This window comes from Bos indicus, chromosome 8 (assembly GCF_029378745.1).
Source record: "Bos indicus isolate NIAB-ARS_2022 breed Sahiwal x Tharparkar chromosome 8, NIAB-ARS_B.indTharparkar_mat_pri_1.0, whole genome shotgun sequence".
NCBI classification, from domain to species: Eukaryota; Metazoa; Chordata; class Mammalia; order Artiodactyla; family Bovidae; genus Bos; species Bos indicus.
Window position 1 is genome coordinate 78,671,556 of NC_091767.1, and position 24,842 is coordinate 78,696,397.

At 42.2% G+C, this 24,842-nt stretch overlaps 1 pseudogene; it reads left to right on the forward strand.

Moving 5' to 3' along the window:
• Positions 1-272: 272 nt before the first annotated feature.
• LOC109562562 (nucleophosmin pseudogene) lies at positions 273-23,971 on the forward strand (annotated as a pseudogene).
• The last annotated feature ends 871 nt before the right edge of the window (positions 23,972-24,842 follow it).

Below are 24,842 nucleotides of genomic sequence, written 5' to 3' on the forward strand. Positions count from 1 at the left end.
TTCTGAATGTTGAGCTTTAAGCCAACTTTTTCACTCACCACTTTCACTTTCATCAAAAGGCTTTTGAGTTGCTCTTCACTTTCTGCCATAAGGTTGGTGTCATCTGAATATCTGAGGTTATTGATATTTCTCCCAGCAATCTTGATTCCAGCTTGTGCTTCTTCCAGTCCAGCGTTTCTCATGATGTACTCTGCATAGAAGTTAAATAAGTAGGGTGACAATATACAGCCTTGACGTACTCCTTTTCCTCTTTGGAACCAGTCGGTGGTTCCATGTCCAGTTCTAACTGTTGCTTCCTGACCTGCATACAGATTTCTCTAGAGGCTGCAACCGGTGCACCAAGCGCGGGCGGCTGCGACGGGCGCACTAAGCGTGGCCGAGAGGAGCTACCCCACGTCCGAGGTCAGGGGCAGCGGCCAAGAGTGCCAGGGTGCAACGGCACAGGAATGGCCGAGAAGAGCTACCCAAGTCCGAGGTCAGGGGCGGCGGTGGAGAGGAGCTACCCCACGCCCGAGGCCAGGGGCGGCGGCCTGGAGGACCAACCCCACGTCCAAAGAGCGGTGGCTACACGGGCGCAGGAGAGCCTAGAGGAGCTACTCCACGTTGAAGGTCAGAAAGAGTGGTGGTGAGGAGATACCCCTCGTCCAAGGTAAGGAGCAGCGGCTGTGCTTTGCTGAAGCAGCCGTGAAGAGATATCCCACGCCCAAGGTAAGAGAAACCCAAGTTAGACAGTAGGTGTTGCAAAAGGGCATGAGAGGGCAGACACACTGAAACCATACTCACAGAAAACTAGTCAATCTAATCACACTAGGACCACAGCCTTGTCTAACTCACTGAAACTAAGCCATGCCTGTGGGGCAACCCAAGATGGGCGGGTCATGGTGGAGAGATCTGATAGAATGTGGTCCACTGGAGAAGGGAATGGCAAACCACTTCAGTATTCTTGCCTTGAGAACCCCATGAACAGTATGAAAAGGCAAAATGGTAGGATACTGAAAGAGGAACTCCCCAGTCAGTAGGTGCCCAATATGCTACTGGAGATCAGTGGAGAAATAACTCCAGAAAGAATGAAGGGATGGAGCCAAAGCAAAAACAATACCCAGCTGTGGATGTGACTGGTGATAGAAGCAAGGTCTGATGCTATAAAGAGTAATATTGCATAGGAACCTGGAATGTCAGGTCCATGGATAAAGGCAAATTGGAAGTGGTCAAACAAGAGATGGCAAGAGTGAATGCCGACATTCTAGGAATCAGTGAACTGAAATGGACTGGAATGGGTGAATTTAACTCAGATGACCATTATATCTACTACTGCAGGCAGGAATCCCTCAGAAGACATGGAGTGGCCATCATGGTCAACAAAAGAGTCCGAAATGCAGTACTTGGATGCAATCTCAAAAACGACAGAATGATCTCTGTTTGTTTCCAAGGCAAACCATTCAATATCACAGTAATCCAAGTCTATGCCCCAACCAGTAACTCTGAAGAAGCTGAACAGTTCTATGAAGACCTACAAGACCTTTCAGAACTAACACCCAAAAAAGATGTCCTTTTCATTATAGGGGACTGTAATGCAAAAGTAGGAATTCAAGAAACACCTGGAGTAACAGGCAAATTTGGCCTTGGAATACAGAATGAAGCAGGGCAAAGACTAAAAGAGTTTTGCCAACAAAATGCACTGGTCATAGCAAACACCTTCTTCCAACAACACAAGATAAGACTCTACACATGGACATCACTAGATGGTCAACACCAAAGTCAGATTGATTATATTCTTTGCAGCCAAAGATGGAGAAGCTCTATACAGTCAACAAAAACAAGACCAGGAGCTGACTGTGGCTCAGATCATGAACTCCTTATTGCCAAATTCAGACTTAAATTGAAGAAAGTAGGGAAAACCACTAGACCATTCAGGTATGACCTAAATCAAATCCCTTATGATTATACAGTGGAAGTGAGAAAAAGATTTTAAGGGCAGATCTGATAGATAGAGTGCCTGATGAACTATGGAATGAGGTTTGTGACATTGTACAGGAGACAGGGATCAAGACCATCCCCATGGAAAAGAAATGCAAAAAAGCAAAATGGCTGTCTGGGGAAGCCTTACAAATAGCTGTGAAAAGAAGAGAAGTGGAAAGCAAAGGAGAAAAAGAAAGATATAAGCATCTGAATGCAGAGTTCCAAAGAATAGCAAGAAGCGATAAGACAGCCTTCCTCAGCAATCAATGCAAAGAAATAGAGGAAAACAACAGAATGGGAAAGACTAGGGATCTCGTCAAGAAAATTAGAGATACCAAAGGAACATTTCATGCAAAGATGAGCTCGATAAAGGACAGAAATGGTATGGACCTAACAGAAGCAGAAGATATTAAGAAGACGTGGCAAGCATATACAGAAAAACTACAAAAAGAGCTTCATGACCCAGATAATCATGATGGTGTGATCACTCGCCTAGAGCCAGAGCCAGACATCCTGGAATGTGAAGTCAAGTGGGCCTTAGAAAGCATCACTACAAACAAAGCTAGTGGAGGTGATGGAATTCCAGTTGAGCTATTCCAAATCCTGAAAGATGATGCTGTGAAAGTGCTGCACTCAATATGCCAGCAAATTTGGAAAACTCAGCAGTGGCCACAGGACTGGAAAAGGTCAGTTTTTATTCTAATCCCAAAGAAAGGCAATGCCAAAGAATGCTCAAACTACCACACAATTGCATTCATCTCACACGCTAGTAAAGTAATCCTCAAAATTCTCCAAGCCAGGCTTCAGCAATAAGTGAACTGTGAACTTCCTGATGTTCAAGCTGGTTTTAGAAAAGGCAGAGGAACCAGAGATCAAATTGCCAACATCCGCTGGATCATGGAAAAAGCAAGAGAGTTCCAGAAAAACATCTATTTCTGCTTTATTGAGTATGCCAAGGCCTTTGACTGTGTGGATCACAGTAAACTGTGGAGAGTCAAAAAGTTGGCTTAAAGCTCAACATTCAGAAAAAGAAGATCATGGCATCTGGTCCCATCACTTCATGGGAAATAGATGGGGAAACAGTGGAAATGGTGTCAGACTTTATTTTTGGGGGGCTCCAAAATCACTGCAGATGGTGATTGCAGCCATGAAATCAAAAGACGCTTACTCCTTGAAAGGAAAGTTATGACCAACCTAGATAGCATGTTCAAAAGCAGAGACATTACTTTGCCAACAAAGGTCCGTCTAGTCAAGGCTATGGTTTTTCCAGTAGTCATGTATGGATGTGAAAGTTGGACTGTGAAGAAAGCTGAGCGCTGAAGAATTGATGCTTTTGAACTCTGGTATTGGACAAGACTCTTGAGAGTCCCTTGGACTGCAAGGAGATCCAACCAGTCCATTCTAAAGGCGATCAGTTCTGGGTGTTCTTTGGAAAGACTGATGCTAAAGCTGAAACTCCAATACTTTGGCCACCTCATGCGAAGAGTTGACTCATTGGAAAAGACTCTCATGCTGGGAGGGATTGGGGGCAGGAGGAGAAGGGGACAACAGAGGATGAGATGGCTGGATGGCATCACCAACTCGATGGACGTGAGTTTGAGTGAACTCCGGGTGTTGGTGATGGACAGGGAGGCCTGGCGTGCTGTGATTCATGGGGTCACAAAGAGTGGGACACGACTGAGCAACTGAACTGAACTGAACTGACTGAACAGTAATCTAAAGAAGGCAGGAGAATAATTTCAGACAGATCAGACTTCAGAGCAAGGAAAGTTTTAAGGGATAAAGAAAGGCTTTAAGTATGATAAAGGGGTCAATTCTCTAAGAAGACATCACAATTCTTAAGGAGTATGTACCTAACAATAGGACATCAAAATATGAGAGGGAAAAACTGACAGAACTACAAGGTGAAACACTTGGGTCCACTCTCACAGTTGGAAATTTCAATATCCTGCTCAGAAAAAGACAGATCTAGCAGGCAGGAAATCTGTAAGGACACAGTCAATGCAGCACCTCCATCAGTGAATTGGGTATGATTGACATCCATAGACTACTTCTTCCAACAGCAGCAGAGTACACATTCTTTTCAAATTCGAAGGGAGCATTCACCAAGACAGCCCACACTCTGAGCCAAATGAGGCTTATCCCTAAGGGTGTAGATGTGGAAAGAAGTAGTTGTCATTATTGTTATCATATAGTTGTCATATGGTCGTCATTATTATTTTTAGGAAACGGTGTGAGAGAAAAACATTTAAACCCATAGTTCTGAGTAGAACTACATTCTTGAACATTGGAAGCAGATCAAGATCAAACACAAGTACAGTCTGTTTTGTACAAATACTTCACACACGGTCATTAAATAAGGGAACAATATCTATATAATGAGCTACTCTTGTCGGTTCATAGGTGAATTTTCCTAGGAAAAGGACACAGAACAGAAAGAACCTCCAGCATCAAAGGAAAGATCCTGAACGGTGCCTGCTGCACAAGCAGAGAGCCCTTTCAGCTCAGTTTTAAGAAACCTTAAGATATGTACCTGCAGCGAGGGCTCCCCTTCCATCACCCCCAGCCTCACAGCATCCCCTGCCAGTGGCAGGTGGGCTCAGGGGCTCACTTCCAAATGCGTTCTCTCAGTGCCCACAGACCAGGCATCTGCACCCTGCTGGTTTTGTGCATTTTAGTATCCATGAGGCCTTTTCCAGCTAAGGTAGCAATTCTTGTTTTCATAAGGCTTGAGGTTACAGAGTTGTACACAGGTTTTGAACTGCCTACTCCCAATCCTGATTTCTCCATAAATTCTCTTATGTTTAATACACAAAGTGCTTTTTTTTTTTTACAAATGCATATATTGTTCTGTAACAGAAGGATCTACAGCTGATTTCCAGCAAAAGGATTTTCATTACATGAATAGCCCTATTTGCAAGAAAAGGCTGATGTATAATATCACATATGAAACGAGTCACCAGTCCAGGTTAGATGCACGATACTGGATGCTTGGGGCTGGTGCACTGGGACGACCCAGAGGGATGGTATGGGGAGGGAGGAGGGAGGAGGGTTCAGGATGGGGAACACGTGTATGCCTGTGGCGGATTCATTTCGATATATGGCAGAACAAATACAATATTGTAAAGTTTAAAAATAAAATAAACTTTAAAAATAAATAAATAAAAATAACACAGTGGAAAAAAAAAAAGAAGAAAAGGCTGAATGCCAAACATTTATTTCTAAACAGAACAGTTATCTGTAAATACTGTATATGAGGTTCCCACTAGGCTCAGAGCTCAGTGCTATTGCCATAGAGAATCAGGGCCTCTCGAGTCATCAGCTCTGCCCTCTGTGACCTTACAAAGTGCCAATGGGGGCTTGCAGGTACTTGTGCTGGGCAAGTGTAAGATGCAAGGCATTTTACATTCTGTGATAACTCAATCACATAAGTAATTAGTGCTCTGGACATGCAAAGGAAGAGAGATTGCTCTCTGGGCTAAGTGACTAGGGACATCTTTAGAATAAAAATGTTCTTTACCTGGATTATTCATTCACCCAGCCAAAATATTTATTGAGCACCTATTGTGCCCTAAGCTCTGTGCTAGGTGCTGGAAATCCTAGGAAGATCAAGTCAAATATCGGCCCCTGTGCTCATGGAGCTTATAAGGAAGACAAACCTTAAATAAAGAAATATAAGAATTATTTAATTTCTATTTTACTAAGGGTCAAAATAAAGAAAAAAACCTTGAAGTCAGAGGAAATTTTTATTAGAGGGGTGAGAAGAGAGGAGGTCATTCTTGGGGATTCTGTTAGATGGTTTTCCATGTACTTAACTGTCATAACCTCAGGCCTCTCAGTTTCATGGCAGCCAGGGAGCCCTCGGTTCCTTCCCAGATGGCCGCCGTGGCGCTGCAACATTTCGCACCAGTTCATCCTGAATGCTAGTCATAAACTCTTTGATGAAGGATCCTCCTCACCAAGGAGCATTGAAAATGCAGTCTTCCTTCTTCTCTTGCTCTCATACTTAGGAATCACTAGTCATCCAGACACCCTATCAATACATTTGCTCTTGCTACTCAGAGCTGCCTCCTCACGTCAGGAGGCAAAATGCTGCCTTGAACCTGGGCTCACACACTCAGCCCTTGAAAACTCTGGGTAAGTATCACACCCCTAGCTTTGTGTGGGAGAGTTGCTTAGGAAAGAGCCCTGGACATCTGAGTTAAAGGAATCCCAATATTTATTGGGGCAGAGGATGGGGGGGAGAGTGGGAGGGTATGGGATAGCTTGTTGATGTGCTAATTTGGTCTTGCCCTTCAGTGTCTTCCCTCACACTCAGCTCCATCTGCAATTCCATGCAGGTAGCTGGGCTTTTGTGCTTCCTGAATCTAGAGAAAGTTATTTTGCTAGGCAAAACAAACAAATGACAAAGCTTCTGGAAGCCAACGTCTCTTTCATTCTCTTATGAAAGTCTGAGTTTTTGAAGAGATTGGGGTTCGCAGTTCAGAGGGGATGGTAGCAGGTATTCCAAAAGAAATTGGGAGAGAACTTAAAGCTTCTGCAGGGAACAAGTGCAGCAGAGAAGAACTGAGATGGCCCTACGTTGGCTGGAGGGCTGCTGGGTTTCCATTCACAGCTGGCTCCCTCACTTCCTTTGAGAAGCAATGAAGTGGGGGGTAAATTCAAGCCTTAAGCAAGATTTTTCCTTTCCCCCAGCATAGCTCAGAATTCCAGAGCTCCTGGAAGCATCAGACCCACTATGTAGTCTTGGACTCTGATCCTCAGCTCCCTTTCTCAATAAGAACTCATACATGACCCTGGAAATAGATGGGGAAAGTATGCTAAGAATCTCACCTGACATTAAACTTGCACCAGCCCTGTGGAATGAGGCGGCGGGGGGAATGGGGGGCGGGGGGGAGGGTTGAAATCAGATGTGATTTGATTTCAAATAAGTAAAGTTTTATGACAAGCATTTCAGACATATCTGTCTTCACAGCCTAAGAGTCCTATCCACTATACTTAATCTCTTTTTCCACTCTTTACTTTGTACAACTAAATAATTAATTGCCTTGATAGCCTGTCACTATGTTGTTCTTTAATTGTTAAACATGTGTTAATAATTCAGAAATCTGCTGGTGACCTCCCAACACTTCCGTGATTCTCACAGGCCTCAAAGCTCTTTGAAAGTCCATCGTTCTTGAATCCAGAGTCAGTTAAAAGCTTTCTGGTTTGGTCCACTCTCCAGAAGGCATCTTGTTTGCCAGTAAGGTCCTAGGGTTAAATGGAAGACAGAGTTCAAGGATTTTGAAGCTCTGATTCAATTATAGTCAATGAGTGTAAGAGATTCAGATATGTCACTGTTGAGTACATTCACCGGCCCTGGGGAGTGCCTTTTTTTTTTTTTTTTAAGCTAGAGAACTCTGTCACTGGAGAAACTTCACTCCTGGGATTTAGGGTTGCCAGACCCTATTAGTCAATTTAATCCCTATTTCAAGCAGCAATAGGTGAGAATGAATGGATAAAGTGGTTACATACAGCTTCCAGGAGATTAGCGCTCCATTTCGTTCACTGGTCATTTCTCCACTCCATGGTCTGTTCTTGGGGCAGCCGGATGTAGTGCTAGTTGAGCTCCAAAGAGGAGCTGCCCTTCCTCTTTGAAATCTCATCAGATTTCCAGGTACTGGGTGGTCAGGGGGGAAAGTTTATTACTTCAGTACAGATTTAGTAGAGATAGAAGTCCATCAGGCTATCAGGTCTCTGTCATATGCATAGATTATATGGTTTTAAAGATACAAAAGACCTAAAACATTGAAATAAAACACCTTACAAATAAGCTAGGGACAAGAATCTTGTCCAAGACCAATTAGAGTGGGTATGGAGAAAACTGGGACGTGGACCCAAGTCTCAGTCTGGTGTTGTATTTGTGTCACTGTCTCTTCAACTAGTCAAAAATAATTCTACTTTATTTCTAACCCTTCCCTGAATCTCAGAGATTTGCTTTTTTTTGCTTGCATCTAATTTTCTCTGTGGCGTTTTGGGAGCCCTCCAGGAACTGAGCATCAGCAGGAAGATTATTTTAAGCTGAAAAATCTTGGTATTCGGTAAGCTTTGAATATCATTAATTTCCATATGTTCTGAGGGTTATTAAATGTTTTTCATGTGTTTTTATCCCCCATATCACTTCCTTCTTGTGTTCTCTCCTGACGGGGACAATGTCGCCAACCCCAGTACAATGTTCTGTTGCTTGAGTGCACTACTGTTCTTAAATGATATTTAACATTTAACATCTGGGATCTATGTCTGCTGCATAAGTGGCTCTGAGCCAGACTCGATTCGCTGCTTTCATCAAACTATTTGTCAGCCTTTGAAGTTGGGAAATGCAGTATTATTCATTTGTGATGTCATTGCACTAGGCAGAACTTTAAAAGTTAAATCCTCTAAATATTCATGATGAACATTTTTGTCAAATACTAAGGATCACCAAAATTAGTTGTGGCACTGACTGCTGAAATGGGATTTCAATCAATCCAAAGCTTGGTTCTCATCTCCTATGCGATTCGAAACCAGCACTCGGTAACAGCAGATATCATAAGTGACCCCTCGGGTTGCAGAGTACCATGCTCTTAGCAGGATGCAAAAGATGTTAGGCAGGCCTGGAGTTTTCCCTGAAAATAATCAGAGAATTTTAGGAACAGACCTAAGCACTAAAGGTCCACCAATTCTTATTCCAAGGACCTTGAGGGTGAGCCAGGAGAGGCAATTTCAAGAATCTCTAATTGAAATTGCTACCTCCAAGAAATATCCCCACTCCTATTTTCATTGCAGGGTTATTCACAATAGCCAGGATATGGAAACAATTTTAGTGACCTTCAATAGAGGAATAAAGAAATTGTGGTGTGTATGTTCAAAAGAGTATCATTCAGCCATAAAAAGAAGGAAATCTTGCCACTGTGACTACATGAATGGACTTGAGGGTATTATGCTCAGTGAAATAAAGTCCAACAGAGAAAGACAAATACTGTATGATTTCATTTATATATGAAATATAAAGATGCCAAACTCATAGGAACAGATAGTAGAGTGGTGGTTGCCAAGGACTAGGGGGAGCTGGGAGGGAAATGGGAAGACAACAGTCAAAGGGTACAAACTTCCAGTTATAAGACAAATAGGTTCAGCAAGGTGACTCTAGTTAACAATACTTCTTATATACTTGAAAGTTTCTAACAGAGTAGATCTTACATGTTATCACAACCAAAAAAAAAAATTATGTGGGGTGAAGGAGGTATTGTGGGCTTTGCGTGTGTGCTCAGTTGTGTCTGACTCTTTTGTGACCCCTTGGGCTGTAGCCTTCCAGGTTCCTCTGTCCATGGAATTTTTCAGGCAAGAATACTGGAGTGAGTTGCCATGCCCTAGGGGTTCTTCCCAAGCCAGGAATCAAACCCATGTCTCTTGCAACTCTTGCATTGGCAGGGGGTCCTTTATAACTATTCCACCAGGGAAGTCCAGATGGAGGTGCCAACTAACTTTATTGTCATAATCATTGCCCAACATATAAGTGTATCAAATCATCAAGTTCTATACCTTAAACTCACACAATGCTGTCAATTTTATATCAATAAAGAGAAAAAAATTAAAAGGAAAAAATATAGGAGAATTCCTTTGGGAAACATAAAAGAATTCTTAATGAAGGCTTTACTGTGTAACCAAGTAACTGTGTAACCATGACAAGATACCCTTGCAAGGAAAGCGTGTCATAAGCTCTTTAGGAGCCTGGAATGTGAACTTCTTGGCATAAGACAAAGTGGACCATCCATCATTCTTCCTACCAAAAAGCTCATGTCCATGTTTCTGGCATGAGTAAGATACAGCTCAGATGAAGTATTAATAACCCTGAAAAACTAAAAAAGACCTCCCTTCTCCTATGGGAACCAATCAACTTTCTTCACTCTATGAGGGACAGACATATTAAAAAAAAATTCTACAACTTGAAAGATACCACCATTAAAAATGTTTGTTAGTCTCTGCCTGTATTCAAGGATCCATATAGTAAGTTTCAATTAAGAGTTAGTGATCTAGGGAGCAAACTCACCTCCTGGTGAATGAGTATGTATCCTTTTTAACATCAGATGATTAAAGTTTAGTCCTCACTTCATTTTACATTTTTGATTGCCTAAGAACTCATTACTAAAGTGAGTATTATAATAATAGTAGCTATTTTAGCCTGGGTTTATCATTTCGTATATAAGTTTTCATTCCTTATTATATGAGTCTAATTACTTTTCTTTCTTTTATTGTCACTCATCTCAAAGATACTTTAGAAATAGGCAGGGTCTAAATAATAACTACATTAAAAAATTAATAAGGGCAATCTAAAAGACACATTAATCCCAACTTAATTCCAGACTCTGTTGTTTGCACAGGTCACAGTCAACTTCCACACACCTTGAAAGTTAAAGTGTTACTTGCTCACTCATGTCTGACTCTTGTAACTCCATGGACTGTATCCCGCCAGGCTCCTCTGTCCATAGGATTCTCCAGGCAAGAATACTGGAGTGGGTAGCCCTTCCCTTCTCCAGGGGAATCTTCCTGACCCAGGGATCAAACCTGCATTGCAGGCAGATTCTTTACCTTGTAAGCCACCAGGGAAACCTCAGCCTCTGAGATAAGTCAGCCTGACAGGGCTAGCCGGGTGGTTATTATGGGAATCCTGTCCAGCCAGTGAGAGCAGTGAGCAAGAAGAAAGGCAGAGAGACACAGATTTCCGCCCCAGCCCCAAGCCAAGGTGGCTGTGGAAGCAGAAAGGGAACAGCTAGGGTTGGACATGAGCCACCTCATCTGCATGGGAGATTTTTAGATTCACTGATCTCAAAAACATTTAGAGCTGAAATTGAAGGAGTCAGGGTGTATCACGCTGTCCACACATGGAATGTTGTCCAGCGGAGTAATGCTCACAGATGCAAACGGGAAAGACAAGATGTTTGCCTCCACCTCGACTATATTCCTATCACACACATGATGGTTTCTGCTTGGAACAATATGAAATTTTTAGAGCTCTGATTCCTTCCTTCCTTCCTACCTTCCCTCTTTCCTTCATTTCTTTTTTCCCTTCCTTCCTCACCTGCTCCTTCCCTGTTGTTCCTGGGACAAAGCCAAGTGTCTGTGGGGATCCTGCTGTGGGTGGTCTCTATGAGAGGCTGGCAGCTGTGCAGGATTCCAGGCAGGCTGGCTGGTTTCTTACCCCAACATCAGGCACAGTCTGTGCTCAGCAAGGGTGCGTGGAACTGAGTTGAGTCCTTTCCAAGAGACCATGGAGATTATAGAATCCAAAGAGCAACAAAATCTACAAAATATTCAGTGTACCCATTCGTTTGAAAACAGAAACCACGTCGAAGGGCGGGGGAGTCAAGAATAACTCCCTGTCTAGGCCATTCAGATGTGAGTGCTCCATAAATGGTCACTCAATAAAGATGAATTTTGATGAGAAAGGTGAAAATCAAACAAAGCATTAAATAAATACAGTCCACAAAAATTTCTTTTTCAAGCATATATCAAATGCAGTGATTCATTTGGATTCAGATGTGTATGTATTTCAGGTTGACTGATAAAAGGTGACTTAGGGAGACACAGAAAGTAATTGCATCCCTGACACTAAGCGTAAAATGCAATGACGGTCTTTATTAATCTGGGTAAGGCATTTATGTCTCTTGAAAGACAGTCATGGAATGGTTCTATCATTCTTTAAACAAGTTAGCTCTGGTCTCTCCCCCACCCCCAACTCTCTGTGCTCTTTACAGTCAGTGACACAGATGGTATTACTTTTTAGGAAGAGGACTGCCTCCAATATTAGTCTTCCAAGCTAAAATGTGATTTAAAACCTCTCAACCAGCACTTTATTCGTGGCAAGATGCATCGCCTATCCCTTGAGAAGTCATGAGTACAGTCTCCCTTTAAGGGCACTTAAAGTGGACTGAAATTGAATAATCTTTGCAATTTGCTATGGCTATTTCCCTCTGGTAGAGAATAAACCTAGAGCTGCAGAGAGCTCAGAGAATCACAGCAAGCCAAAGATTTGGGGTTTGGAGAAAAGCCCACCATCGTTTCCCACTCCCTATAACTACCCACCTTCAGGCCACAAATGAAAGAAAAGTATCTGTGCCCACAGATAATTTGAATGATTTCTCTGAATGTGACTCATTTAGATGAAACATATGGAAACTCACTTTGGCAAAAATGAACCAGGGAAGGTGGGGGTGGGGCGGGAGGAAAAAAAATAATCCATTTGACTAGATTACATCAAAAGCAAGGTTTTTTGGGGATGCCTCTTCAACATTACTTATATCCTCAATGGATTATTCCACATTTATAAAACAGCTTATGTTCCATATAGACCTTAGAAATTGTTATGCTTCTTCTCATTTGGATTCCAAGGAGACACAAGGAAATCTCTAGATGTAAAATGTGATTATGTTCTGGAATTTGCAATACTGAATTTTTTCACTGGGCTGACTGAAAGAAAGTGAAAGTGTTCTTTGCTCAGTCATGTTCGACTCTTTGTGAACCCATGGACTGTAGCCTGCCAGGTTCCTCTGTCCATGGGATCCTCCAGGCAAGAGTACTGGAGTGGGTAGTCATTCCCTTCTCCAGGGCATCTTTCGAACCCAGGGATCAAACCCGGGTTTCCTGCATTGCAGGCACGTTACCACCTGAGTCACTACCATAATCAGATTATGCGGATCCACCCAATCTCCATTTCCTTGGTGTGCTGTAGGTTTACTCCATGTTACACAACTTGTGCTCTTAAGGACTTTATCCCTCGACTTACTGGTATTACTGGAAAAGTTGTATCAACATGTAAACTACTGATAAGAACTACTGGCCCAAATGTTGTGATATATATGAAGTCACTCTTATCTCAACATGACACCAACAAAATGCACATAAGAGAGAAGTTATACTCAGTGTCGTGCAGGATGCTGCATCAACAAAATTATATGTCTGTTCCATCCTTATTTTGAGGAGCATACAATATCTGGTGGCCACAGATAAAGTTACAGATATAAGTTAGAATCATTCCACCAAAGAGCTTGAGTGCATGTTAAGGAAGGGGCTCTTCATCTTTAGAGGCAGGGTTTTCGGCCAATGCTGTGACTCCCCCTCTCATGTCCCTTAGATCCTACCATCTCTTTGTGCTTTGGATAACCTCCACCACCAATTATCTGCATCTCTGGACCTGAGAGCTTTTTCCAGAGCCATAGAAGATTGCCCTACAGACATGTGCAGGCCAGGAGTTCTGGAAAATTAGCACATCTCCAAAGCAACCCTCACCAATGACCAATGAGAGTTGGAGGATAAATACCTCAGCTTCCTCACCTCTAAATGGAATCATTCTGAGGCATGTGCTTTCTTCTATTTCCCAATTTCCCCAAGATTAAGCTCCAATTGCTCACCTTGGTAACTAGTGACCAATTCATCCTTGATTGACTGCCCTCCCATCCCCGTATCACTTTCCTCATCCTTGTCAATGTTCCATGCAACTCCTAAAGAAGCTCTTTGCATTTGAATCTTTGCCTCAGGTCAGCGTCAGAGGTAACCCAACTTAGGACAAGGTGAATCCACCCTCTAGGTTTGTCAGGAAATGCATGTGAGGAGCCACATCTGGACAGAAAAAAAAAAAAAGGAAAGTACTCATCTCTTCTATGACCGAACTTGAGAGGATTCGTGGTTGTGCTGGTGTGACAGACACTGCTGGTTACATACTCCTCAGCAATTATTCCTCCGTCCATAGTCAATACAAATCAATTTGGTTTGGCCACAACAAGCTCAGAGTAGCTAAACCCCTCCCTCAACCTCTGAGGATGAGCCAAGCTCTGTGCAAGTCAATGGGACTGTTCTATTACCATTTGCTGATAATCTTCAGGGAAGGGCAGTTGACTGAATACCAGTCCGTGAGACATAAGCAGGACTTTGCCGAGGAGATCTTTGTCCTGTAAATAAACAGAGAGCTGGAAAGAGGGAGACCTTCATTTTTGGTCTTCACCTTCCTTCCTATTTGGGGCACCTTTGAGGGATGCTTGGAGTTACTGTAGTCATCTTATCCCTGTGAGAGAAAAGTTGTTGTATTGCTAAACCAACCCCAAAACTTCCTACCTCCAGACTTCATTTATGTAAGATAAAAGTTAGCCAAGATTTCTGTTGCTGACACCCCATGTATCCTGATTGATGCAAATGCAGTTCTAGAAACCAAATCAACAAGGAAAGATGGCTTGCAAGGAAAAGGGCTCAAAGTGCCAGTGGAAATAGGAAATCCCATATCATACTTTTCCTATGTGTCATTTTCATAGTTCACTTTAAATGTTTAAAATGAAGAAGACTGATGTTACTATTCCATTTCTCTCTTGGGAGACTTCTCCCAGAACTGTCTCTATATGGTAACAAAATTTTTAACCCAGCTTGGGTCCTCAGGCCTGCTTCCACCTCTGCCTGAATTCTTTCCCCTGCAGGTTCCTCCCTCACTTCCTTCAGGCCTCTGCTCGACTGTCACCTCCTCAGTGACAATCCCCTATGAGATGACATTAGCTTTTATCTCATCATCTCTTCTCAAGGAGAAAATATATGGGGTAAAATGAGATTCATCCCATGAAGCAGGAAGGTTATTACTGTTATTATAATTGGTGCATTAAAGCTTATAATGTGGCCCAGAGTGACCAGGTTATTAAAAGCTAATGCTACAGATTCATGCACCATCAAAGAGACTGGCTGGGTTGATGCAAGATACACACACAGAATTATTGGGCCCTTATTTTAAAGTCCTTTTAGCCACCTACTTCCAATAATAGTAGTTAATATTAAGGAATCATCCTTTTGGTTGATCAAATTTCTTGCAGAGTTTTTCTGCTTTCCTTTTATTTTGAGGATACGAGGCACATATCTTAACTCCCATATTTTAAAATTGTCACCAAATCACATGTTTCCCCTTAGGAGGGGAAAGGAGAAGAATAGCTCTGGGCCAAAATATCTCCTCTTTCCTTGAAATCTCTATTTGGATGACACAAAGCACCCAAGCTTCATACCACATATGCAAGTCTTAAAAGTTATTCACACATCCCTCTCCTTGACCTTTCTCTACCTGTACAGGATAGAAAGCTACAATACTGCATTTCCAAGCCTCCATTTAGCTAAGGGAGGTCATAAAACTTAGATCAGGCCAATGTGATGTCAGAAGAGTTCCTGGAGAAGAGAATCCTTCCCAAGTGAAAGGGAAAATCTTTGCTAGGATACAGCCCTCCACCTCTTGGCCCTGCTGCCAAGTTTCTACTTGTAAAGCAGGTACAAAGGCAGGGTCACAGCAGCCATCCTGAACCATGAGGAGATAAGCAAAGGGGTAAAGGGCTACACGTCACAGTAGGTAGACAGGAAAGAACCTCACTATCCCTGAACTGTTGCGCTACTTTTTAAGTACTAGAGTATATTACTGTAGATTCTGTTCTGCAAACCACACACACTCCTGACCATTCCAGTAGAAACTTTCTGTTCTTTGCAACTTTCACTAACATAAGACAGGGACTGAACTCATGAAACGCCATCTCACTTGGCCCCCTTTCCATTATCTTTTTCACAGTAAATAGTATTTACATCCTCCTGAACACATAGGCCAGAAACCTAGGAGCTATTCTTGACAATATTCCCCCTTTTATGTCCATATTCAAGTCATCATGGCCTAAATGTCCAACCACAATCATCATCTTAATTCCCAGTTCCAGATGCCACTGTCCTTCATCAGAGTGACTGTGACAGCCTCCTTGATTGTCTCCCTCTCAATATGAGATCCTCACATTGAAGGAAACGAACCAACAGGGAAGGTGTCTTGAGCTAGAGAGTCTCAGTTTGAAAAGGTCAAGTCTGTCCTCAAAGGAAGTTATTCTTTCTTAATGGTTCTCTCAGTCATTGGGTCACAAGGATTTATCTCTTCCCACCTTCACATCTAAATAATGTGACTCAACCAAAGGAAGCAAGGAGTGGAGAGAGACTATATTTTGTGAGAGTGAGAGAATAAATATGTGTTCCTGAGGTAGGGACGTCTTTTCAGCCTAGAATCTGGAAAAGGATCTTTGTCTAGTTACCCTATAAGGATGATTAGGATGGAATGGAGAAAAACAGGGTGAGTAACATGTAACATTTTTCCCCACCTTCACCCAAAGATGCTGAACTCCATTTTACTCTATCCCTTTCAAGAGCCCAACTTGGGGGTCAGAAACCACAGGTTTAAGCCTCCAATCTGCACTCTATGAACTTGGTGACATAGGTGGTCATTTTAGCCTCTCTGAATCACATATTTTACTTGGGAACTAGAACAAGGTACTCAACTGGTAAAGATTGAACCCATGCAGAAATGTGCCAAGAATCAATGAGGTTATGTATATGAACCCCATTTATGCATTGCAAAGCTCATATACACATTAGTTCATTTATTTGGACTTCTCATTCCCCAAACTCTATACTCTTTTCTTTCACGCCTAATGAAAGAAGATAATTCTCCCAAGGGCCACACCCTGAGTACCAGCCAGCTTTCCTGAAACTCCAGACTTTCTCTGTTGGCTTCCCCCTCTTTCACATGGCATTTCCTCAAGCCCCTCATGAAACTATCTTCCCTGGACCCAATTCAATTGTGTCCTGGGAAACAATTTACCCCCAGAAGTAAATTACAAGTTCTACTCACAGGCACTAACTGCTTATCATACAACTTTCAGGATCTTTCACACAAAACTAAGTGTGACAGGGAGAGACATACTGACCTTCTTTGAGCAGGAGGTCAGGGCATCTTGTGTTTATATCTGTGTTTGAGGTCACCAATCCCGGTAGAGGATGTGGCGCCTGCAGTTGTGACATGCACCCTATGTGAGACAGCCCCCAGTATTCCTGGAACCAGCCCCAAATCCTCCCCATCAACAATGCAGTAACTCATGGTGGTGGTTTAGAAGTTAAGTCATGTCTGACTCTTGCTACTCCATGGACTGTAGCCCGCCAGGCTCCTCTGTCCATGGGGATTCTCCAGGCAAGAATACTGGAGTGGGTTGAACTTAAATAAAAGCTAACCTCATCACCTCTTTTCACAGGTGAGGAAATCTGAGACCCAAATGAGGCAATGCTGAGAGGTAAACCCAGTCTCATGTTTCTGACAGGTCCTCTCCCAGACCTGCTGGTTCACCCAGTATGGTTGTTAAAGGTCATTCACAGAGAAGCACTCTTTTGCTTTCAACCTTCAGCCTCTGAAGATCCCCTCTGGAGCTATATTTAACATGCTATCTCCTTTCTGTCTGCTTATTCTACCATAACAAATTATCATAAACCGAGTGGCTTAAACAGTAGAAATTTATTTGCTCACAGTTATGGAAGCTAGATTTCTCTGTACCAACAGGGTTGATATCCAGTGAGAGTTCTCTACCTTGGTTGCAGTTGGTTGCCTTCTCCTATGGCCTTGCCTCTGTGTGTGCATGTGGGGAGAGAGAAATAGAGAGTGGAGGGGGAGAGATCTTCCCAATTTTTATAATACAAACAGTTCTATCAGGTAAGAACTCAACCTCACTTAACATTAGTTACCTGTTAAAAGCCATATCTCCAAATACAGTCACATTATATTAAGCATATGAATTAGTGCAGATGTGCATGCTAAGTCACTTCAGTCATGTTTGACTCTGTATGACCCTATGGATTGTAGCCCCCCAGGATCATCTATCCATGGGGATTCTGCAGGCAAGAATACTAGAGTACGTTGCCATGCCCTCCTCCAGGGGATCTTCCCAACTCAGGGACTGAACCCTCATCTTTTGTCTCCTGCATTGGTAGGTGGGTTCTTCACCACTAGCACCACCTGGGAAGCCCCATGAACTACTGGTGGGAACACAATTCAGTCTCTAGCACTTTCACAACCCACTACTCAAGAGTCTGATTTCATAACCCTTGAGCTCCAACTAGGCATTTGAAGAACAAATGGCACCCCACTCCAGTACTCTTGCCTGGAAAATCCCATGGATGGAGGAGCCTGGTGGGCTGCAGTCCATGGGGTTGTGAAGAGTCGGACACGACTGAGCGTCTTCACTTTCACTTTTCACTTTCATGCATTGGAGAAGGAAATGGCAACCCACTCCAATGTTCTTTCCTGGAGAATCCCAGGGACGGGGGAGCCTGGTGGGCTGCCATCAGTGGGGTCGCACAGAGTCGGACATGACTGAAGCGACTTAGCAGCAGCAGCAGCAGCAGCAGCAAACTGTATTAATATCACTTATTGTTTTTAAATATAGCCAGAGCATGACAATGGTTACAATATTTATTCTTCTAGACCACACAAAGTATTCATTTCATTCAACATGAGCTAAGTCGCTTCAGTCATGTCCAACTCTTTGCAACCCTAAGGGCAGAGGAGCCTACCAGGCTCCTCTGTCCATGGAATTCTCCAGGCAAGAATACTGGAGTGAGTTGCCATGCCCTCCTCCAGGGAATCCTCCTGATCCAGGGGTCAAACCGGGTCTCCTGCATTGCAGGTGGATTCTTTACCACTAGCACCAGCTGGGAAGCCTTCACTCCGTATGCTGCTGCTGCTGCTAAGTCGTTTCAGTCGTGTCCAACTCTGTGTGACCCCATAGACTGCAGCCCACCAGGTTCCCCCATCCCTGGGATTCTCCAGGCAAGAACACTGGAGTGGGTTGCCATTGCCTTCTCCGCTCACTCAGTATATCCGCCCTTAATTTACTGTGTCTGAGTAGTGAGTCCTGAACGTCTGTTTTGCCTAAATAAGGAAAACAGACAATTCAGTGTATCACTCCCTAACTTTAATAACATCTGGAGACAATATGACAAGGTTGATGTACTATAACACTTGTTAAAGTGAAACTCAACCCACATTGCTTTCACAAACCACCAGGCAGCCAATTAAACATCCTACAGCCCATGAGCTCAGTGTCTGCTAACAGAAAGGCCAAGCAACCTCATTACTGGCAAGATTAATTTCATCACTTTTTTGTACTAAGTGCCTATGAGTCACTCCCAAAATTTAAAACACAAATACAAAATATTAATGAAAGTATTTCCCAAATGTGTGGAATTCCTCATGGCTCTCTGCCCACTCATTTCACCTCTCCTGGGTCACCTACCTACAAAACTCTACTGGCAACCTGCATTTTAGAAGACATGAGTTTAGGAACCTCAAAAACAAAAATAACAAGATGTGCCATCTTCTACATATTTGCAAATCTGGGATAGTGCATGCACTTTTGTACTGTAGGAAGAGTCCTCTGATCCAACAGCTGGCACTTGTTCTCGCATTTGAAGCTTTGCAAAAGAAAGAGAAGGAAAAGACAAAATTTAATTCTAACATAGAAAGCAATCTGTTTTACAGCTGGAGGCATTCAGAAATGCACAGCATGGAATGATGTTGTTTGTGCTGAGAGGTGTCTGGGGCGCTGAGGTCCTCCCAGCTGGGAGTGCCTTGGTACAGGTGCTGAAGCATGAAGTCCCCAGAGGGCCAGCTACTCCCTCCTCTTCACCATCCCCCAGGAGAGCTTTACTCACAAAACATGCACTCTGACCAATGACTGAAGTATATCAACTATTCTCATAGATCTTAAGGAAAACACATGATCCTAATTTTAGGTGTTTGAGAAGCAAAAAAAAAAAAAAGAATTTGAGTTTGCCAAGTAACATTATGGTGATGACCCTCTTACTTATATGTGAAACCCAAGGTCTATCCCGACTTTCAGGCAATGAAAAAGTGATGCTCACAGCAGGGCTCTGGGCCCAGGTGTGAGTAACAGTATTTACAGGAATAGACATACTCTACACAAGTCAGTCAGTTCAGTCACTCAGTCATGTCTGACTCTTTGCAATCCCATAGACTGCAGCACGCAAGGCCTCCCTGTCCATCACCAACTCCTGGAGTTTAATCAAACTCATGTCCATTGAGTCAGTGATGCCATCCAACCATCTCATCCTCTGTCATCCCCTTCTCCTCCCACTTTCAATCTTTCCCAGCATCAGGGTCTTTTCAAATGAGTCATTTACAACAGAAATATAACAGTGTTGGTTAGTAATTAATCATCCTAATAGGCTATATACACACTTAAGTTAGAACATAATATTCTGAAGTCGTTTCCTGAAATAAGACCTTTTACCTAAATACATTGCAAATGTAAAATGAAATGATAAAGGACTAGAAGGAAATGTAAACAAGTATTGTATTATCTAAGGAGGGAGGTAGTCTTTCTAAGTGTGATACCAATGACAGAAATCACAACTGTAATAGATTTGACTGCCTAAAAGCTCAAAGCAATCAAACAAATTAAAGGGGAAAAAAAGTAACAGCAACAAAGATTACTAACATAGAAAAGTACATCAACAAAATTCAAAGCCTAAAAAGAATAGAGAAAAAAATTTTGGCAACAAAGAAAACAGATAAAGAATGAGTAAACTTAATGTGGTGGTGGTTTAGTCTCTAAGTCGTATCCAACTCTTGTGACCCCATGGACTGTAGCCTGCTAGGCTTCTCTGTCCATCGGATTCTCAGGGCAAGAATACTGGAGTGGGTTGCCATTTCCTTCTCCAAGGGATCTTCCCAACCCTGGAATTGAACCTGGGTCTCCTGCACTGCAGGAAATTCTTTACTGACTGAGCTACAAGGGAGGCCCCAAACTTAATGTACACAAAGCAATTAAAAATCAAGAGGAACCCCTGTGTGATTCCCTCCTTCATGACTGTATCTCCATCCACTTTCTCTCCTATCAAGTACCAGTCAGTACCCCAAGGACAGTTTAGTTGAAATGAACATGAGTCCTTGAGTCCCCAGAACTGACCAAAACTTGTGATTTTAAAGTGGATGATAATGGAAGAAGGCTGAGCACTGAAGAATTGAAGGCTGAGCACCAAAGAATTGATGCTTTTGAATTGTGGTATTGGAGAAGACTCTTGACAGTTCCTTGGACTGCAAATAAATCAAACCAGTCAATCCTAAAGAAAACCAATCCTGAATATTCATTGGAAGGACTGATGCTGAAGCTGAAGCTCCAATACTTTGGCCAACTGATGCAAAGAGCCGACTCATTAGAAAAGACCCTAATGCTGGGAAAGATTGAGGACAGGAGGTGAAGGGTTCGACAGAGGATCAGATGGGTGGATAGCTTCACTGACTCAATGGACATTAGTTTCTGCTAACTATGGCAGATGGTGAAGGACAGGGAAGCCTGGCATGCTGCAGTCCATGGGGTCACAAAGAGTCAGACATGGCTGAGCAACTCAACAACAACAATAATGGAAGATGACCTACAGTTAGCTCTAAGAATAACTGATACAAAAGATAAATTGCACATTACCAAAACAGTGGCAATGAATTATGCAAACAGTCAAAGTTGGCAACTTTGAAAACATCTATATAGTCAACGGTTTCCCTTGGGAGCTTTGAAATAACACCACTTGTGGCTTAGAGTTAAGGGATGGTTCATGCATATTAGTAGACAGTACTTGGTTGGTGTGAAGGAAGATGAAGAATCAAAAGATGAAGAGGAGAAGGTGAAACTCCTAAGTATGTCTGGAAAGTTATCTGCTCCTGAAAGTGGCGGCAAACTTCCACCAAAAAAAAGGTCAAACTTGCTGTGAAGATGATGATGATAATGAATATAATGAGGAAGCTGAAGAAAAGGCTCCAGTAAAGGAATCCATATGAAATATGTGTGTGTGCTAAGTCACTTCAGTTCAGTTCAGTTCAGTCACTCAGTCGTGTCCAACTCTTTGCAACCCCATGGATCACAGGACACCAGGCTTCCCTGTCCATCACCAAATCCTGGAGTATACCCAAACTCATGTCCATCCAACGATCTCATCCTCTGTCATCCCCTTCGCCTCCTGCCCTCAATCTTCCCCAGCATCAGGATCTTTTCAAATGAGCCAGATCTTCGCATCAGGTGGCCAAAGTATTGGAGTTTCAGCTTCACCATCAGTTCTTCCAATGAACACCCAGGACTGATCTCCTTTAGGATGGACTTGCTGGATCTCCTTGCAGTCCAAGGGACTCTCAAGAGTCTTCTCCAACACCACAGTTCAAAAGCATCAATTCTTCAGTGCTCAGCTTTCTTTGGGGCTTCCATGGTGGCTCAGGTGGTAAAGCATCTGCCTGCAGCACAGGAGACCCAGGTTCGATCCCTGGGTTGGGAAGATCCCCTGGAAAAGGAAATGGCAACCCACTCCAGTACTCTTGCCTGGAAAATCCCATGGACTGAGGAGCATGGTAGGCTACAGTCCATAGGGTCGCAAAGAGTCAGACACGACTGAGTGACTTCACTTTCAGCTTTCTTTATAGTCCAACTCTCACATCCATACATGGCTACTAGAAAAACCATAGCCTTAACTAGACGGACCTTTGTTGGCAAAGTAATGTCTCTGCTTTTTAATATGCTGTCTAGGTTGGTCATAACTTTACTTCCAAAGAATATATGTATTTTAATTTCATGGCTGCAGTCACCATCTGCAGTGATTTTGGAGCCCCAAAAACTAAAGTCAGCCACTGTTTCCACTGTTTCCCCATCTATTTGCCATGAAGTGATGGGACCAGATGTCATAATCTTAGTTTTCTGAATGTTGAACTTTAAGCCAACTTTCTCACTCTCCTCTTTCACTTTCATCAAGAGGCTTTTTAGCTCCTCTTCAATTTCTGCCATAAGGGTGATGTCATCTGCATATCTGAGGTTACTGATATTTCTCCCGGCAATCTTGATTCAAGCTTGTGCTTCCTCAAGCCCAGCATTTCTCATGATGTACTCTGCTTAGAAGTTAAATAAGCAGGGTGACAATATACAACCTTGACGTACTCCTTTTCCTATTTGGAACCAGTCTGTGGTTCCATGTCCAGTTCTAACTGTTGCTTCCTGACCTGCATACAGGTTTCTCAAGAGGCAGGTCAGGTGATCTGGTGTTCCCATCTCTTTCAGAATTTTCCACAGTTTATCATGGTCCACACAGTCAAAGGCTTTGGCGTAGTCAATAAAGCAGAAATAGATGTTTTTCTGGAACTCTCTTGCTTTTTCCATGATCCAGCAGATGTTGGCAATTTATTCTCTGGTTCCTCTGCCTTTTCTAAAACCAGCTTGAATATCTGGATGTTCACAGTTCACGTATTGCTGAAACCTGGCTTGGAGAATTTTGAGCATTACTTTGCTAGTGTGTGAGATGAGTGCAATTGTGTGGTAGTTTGAGCATTCTTTGGCATTGCCTTTCTTTGGGATTGGAATGAAAACTGACCTTTTCCAGTCCTGTGGCCACTGTGAGTTTTCCAAATTTGCTGGCATATTGAGTGCAGCACTTTCATAGCATCATCTTTTAGGATTTGAAATAGCTCAACTGGAATTCCATCACCTCCACTAGCTTTGTTCGAAGTGATGCTTCCTAAGGCCCACTTGACTTCACTTCCCAGAATGTCTGGCTCTAACTGAGTGATCACACCATTGTGATTATCTAGGTCGTGAAGATCTTTTTTGCACAGTTCTCCTTTGTATTCTTGCCACCTCTTCTTAATATCTTCTGCTTCTGTTAAGTCCATACCATTTCTGTCCTTTATTGACAGTCATTTCAGTTGTGCCCAACTCTTTGCAACCCTATGGACTGCAGTCGGCAAGATTCCTCCACCCATGGGATTCTCCAGGCAAGAATACTGGAGTGGGTTGCCATTCTCTCTTCTAGGTGATCTTCATGACCCAGGGATTGAACCCAGGTCTAAAATGCATAAAAATCAAACCAGAATGACAAGACTCAAAACTATTGACACCAAGATGAAAAGGTCAAGAATCTCAAAAACATAGAAAAACTCCTAAAACACCAAAAGGAGCTGATTTTAGAGAACACATTAAGTAGAAGGCAAGCAAGTATAGAAAAAGGTGGTTCTCTTCCAAAAGTGGAACCCAAGTTCATCAATTATGTGAAGAACTGCATCTGGATGACTGACCAGAAGTATGTTCAAGATCTCTGGCAGTGAAAGAAATGTCTTTTAAGAAAATAGCTTAAACAGTTTGTTAAAATTTTCCATCTTATTTTTGTAACAGTTTATAATCTGACTATCTTTTTTTTTTTCAGTTGGGATATTGGCATCTCTATTTGTACTAATCTCTGTTTCGGGAAGGGATTGGTTTGTTTTATTTTATTTTCTAATTGAAATTTCAATTTAATTTAAAGTTTAAAAGAATTGATGAGAAAAAGATAAGTCCCCCAATAGAAAAAATTATAGTCAAAGAACATGCTCAGATAATTTACAAACACAGAACCCAAATATTGGGGTTTTTTTTAAGTATAATGTCCTTAGTAATCAAAGAAATGAAAAGTGTAAATATACATATATTTTTTCATTTACTAAATTGACAATTTAAAAATAAATAATGGAACCATTTGGGAAAGAATGTGGAGAAACTTATAAACTGGGTCTGGGAATGACAGCTTATCCATTTATTTCCAGGTTTATAATTTTGCAGTAGGAATCAAAAGTCCCAAAATTTACAATTCATTTGACACTAGAATTCCAAACTCAATCTAAGGAAAAAATTGTGGATAATTACAAAAAATGAAGCTATAACACCCATGACCATGTTGTTTACAAGAGGGAAATAATATTGGGTATATCAATATAATATATTGTATTATATTTATACAATATAAGTGTATTCTATAAATACACTCATACAATAGAATATGAGGCAGTGATTTAAAATTATGTCAGAAAGACATTTACCACTATTAAATTTTGATAGGTTCATAAAAAATATAAACCTTTATTTATAAACATATAATATATGTATAAATATATAAATGATAATACCCATATAAAAGAGTAAAAGCATATAACTAAAATGCTAGCAGTGATGAAATCACAAATGATA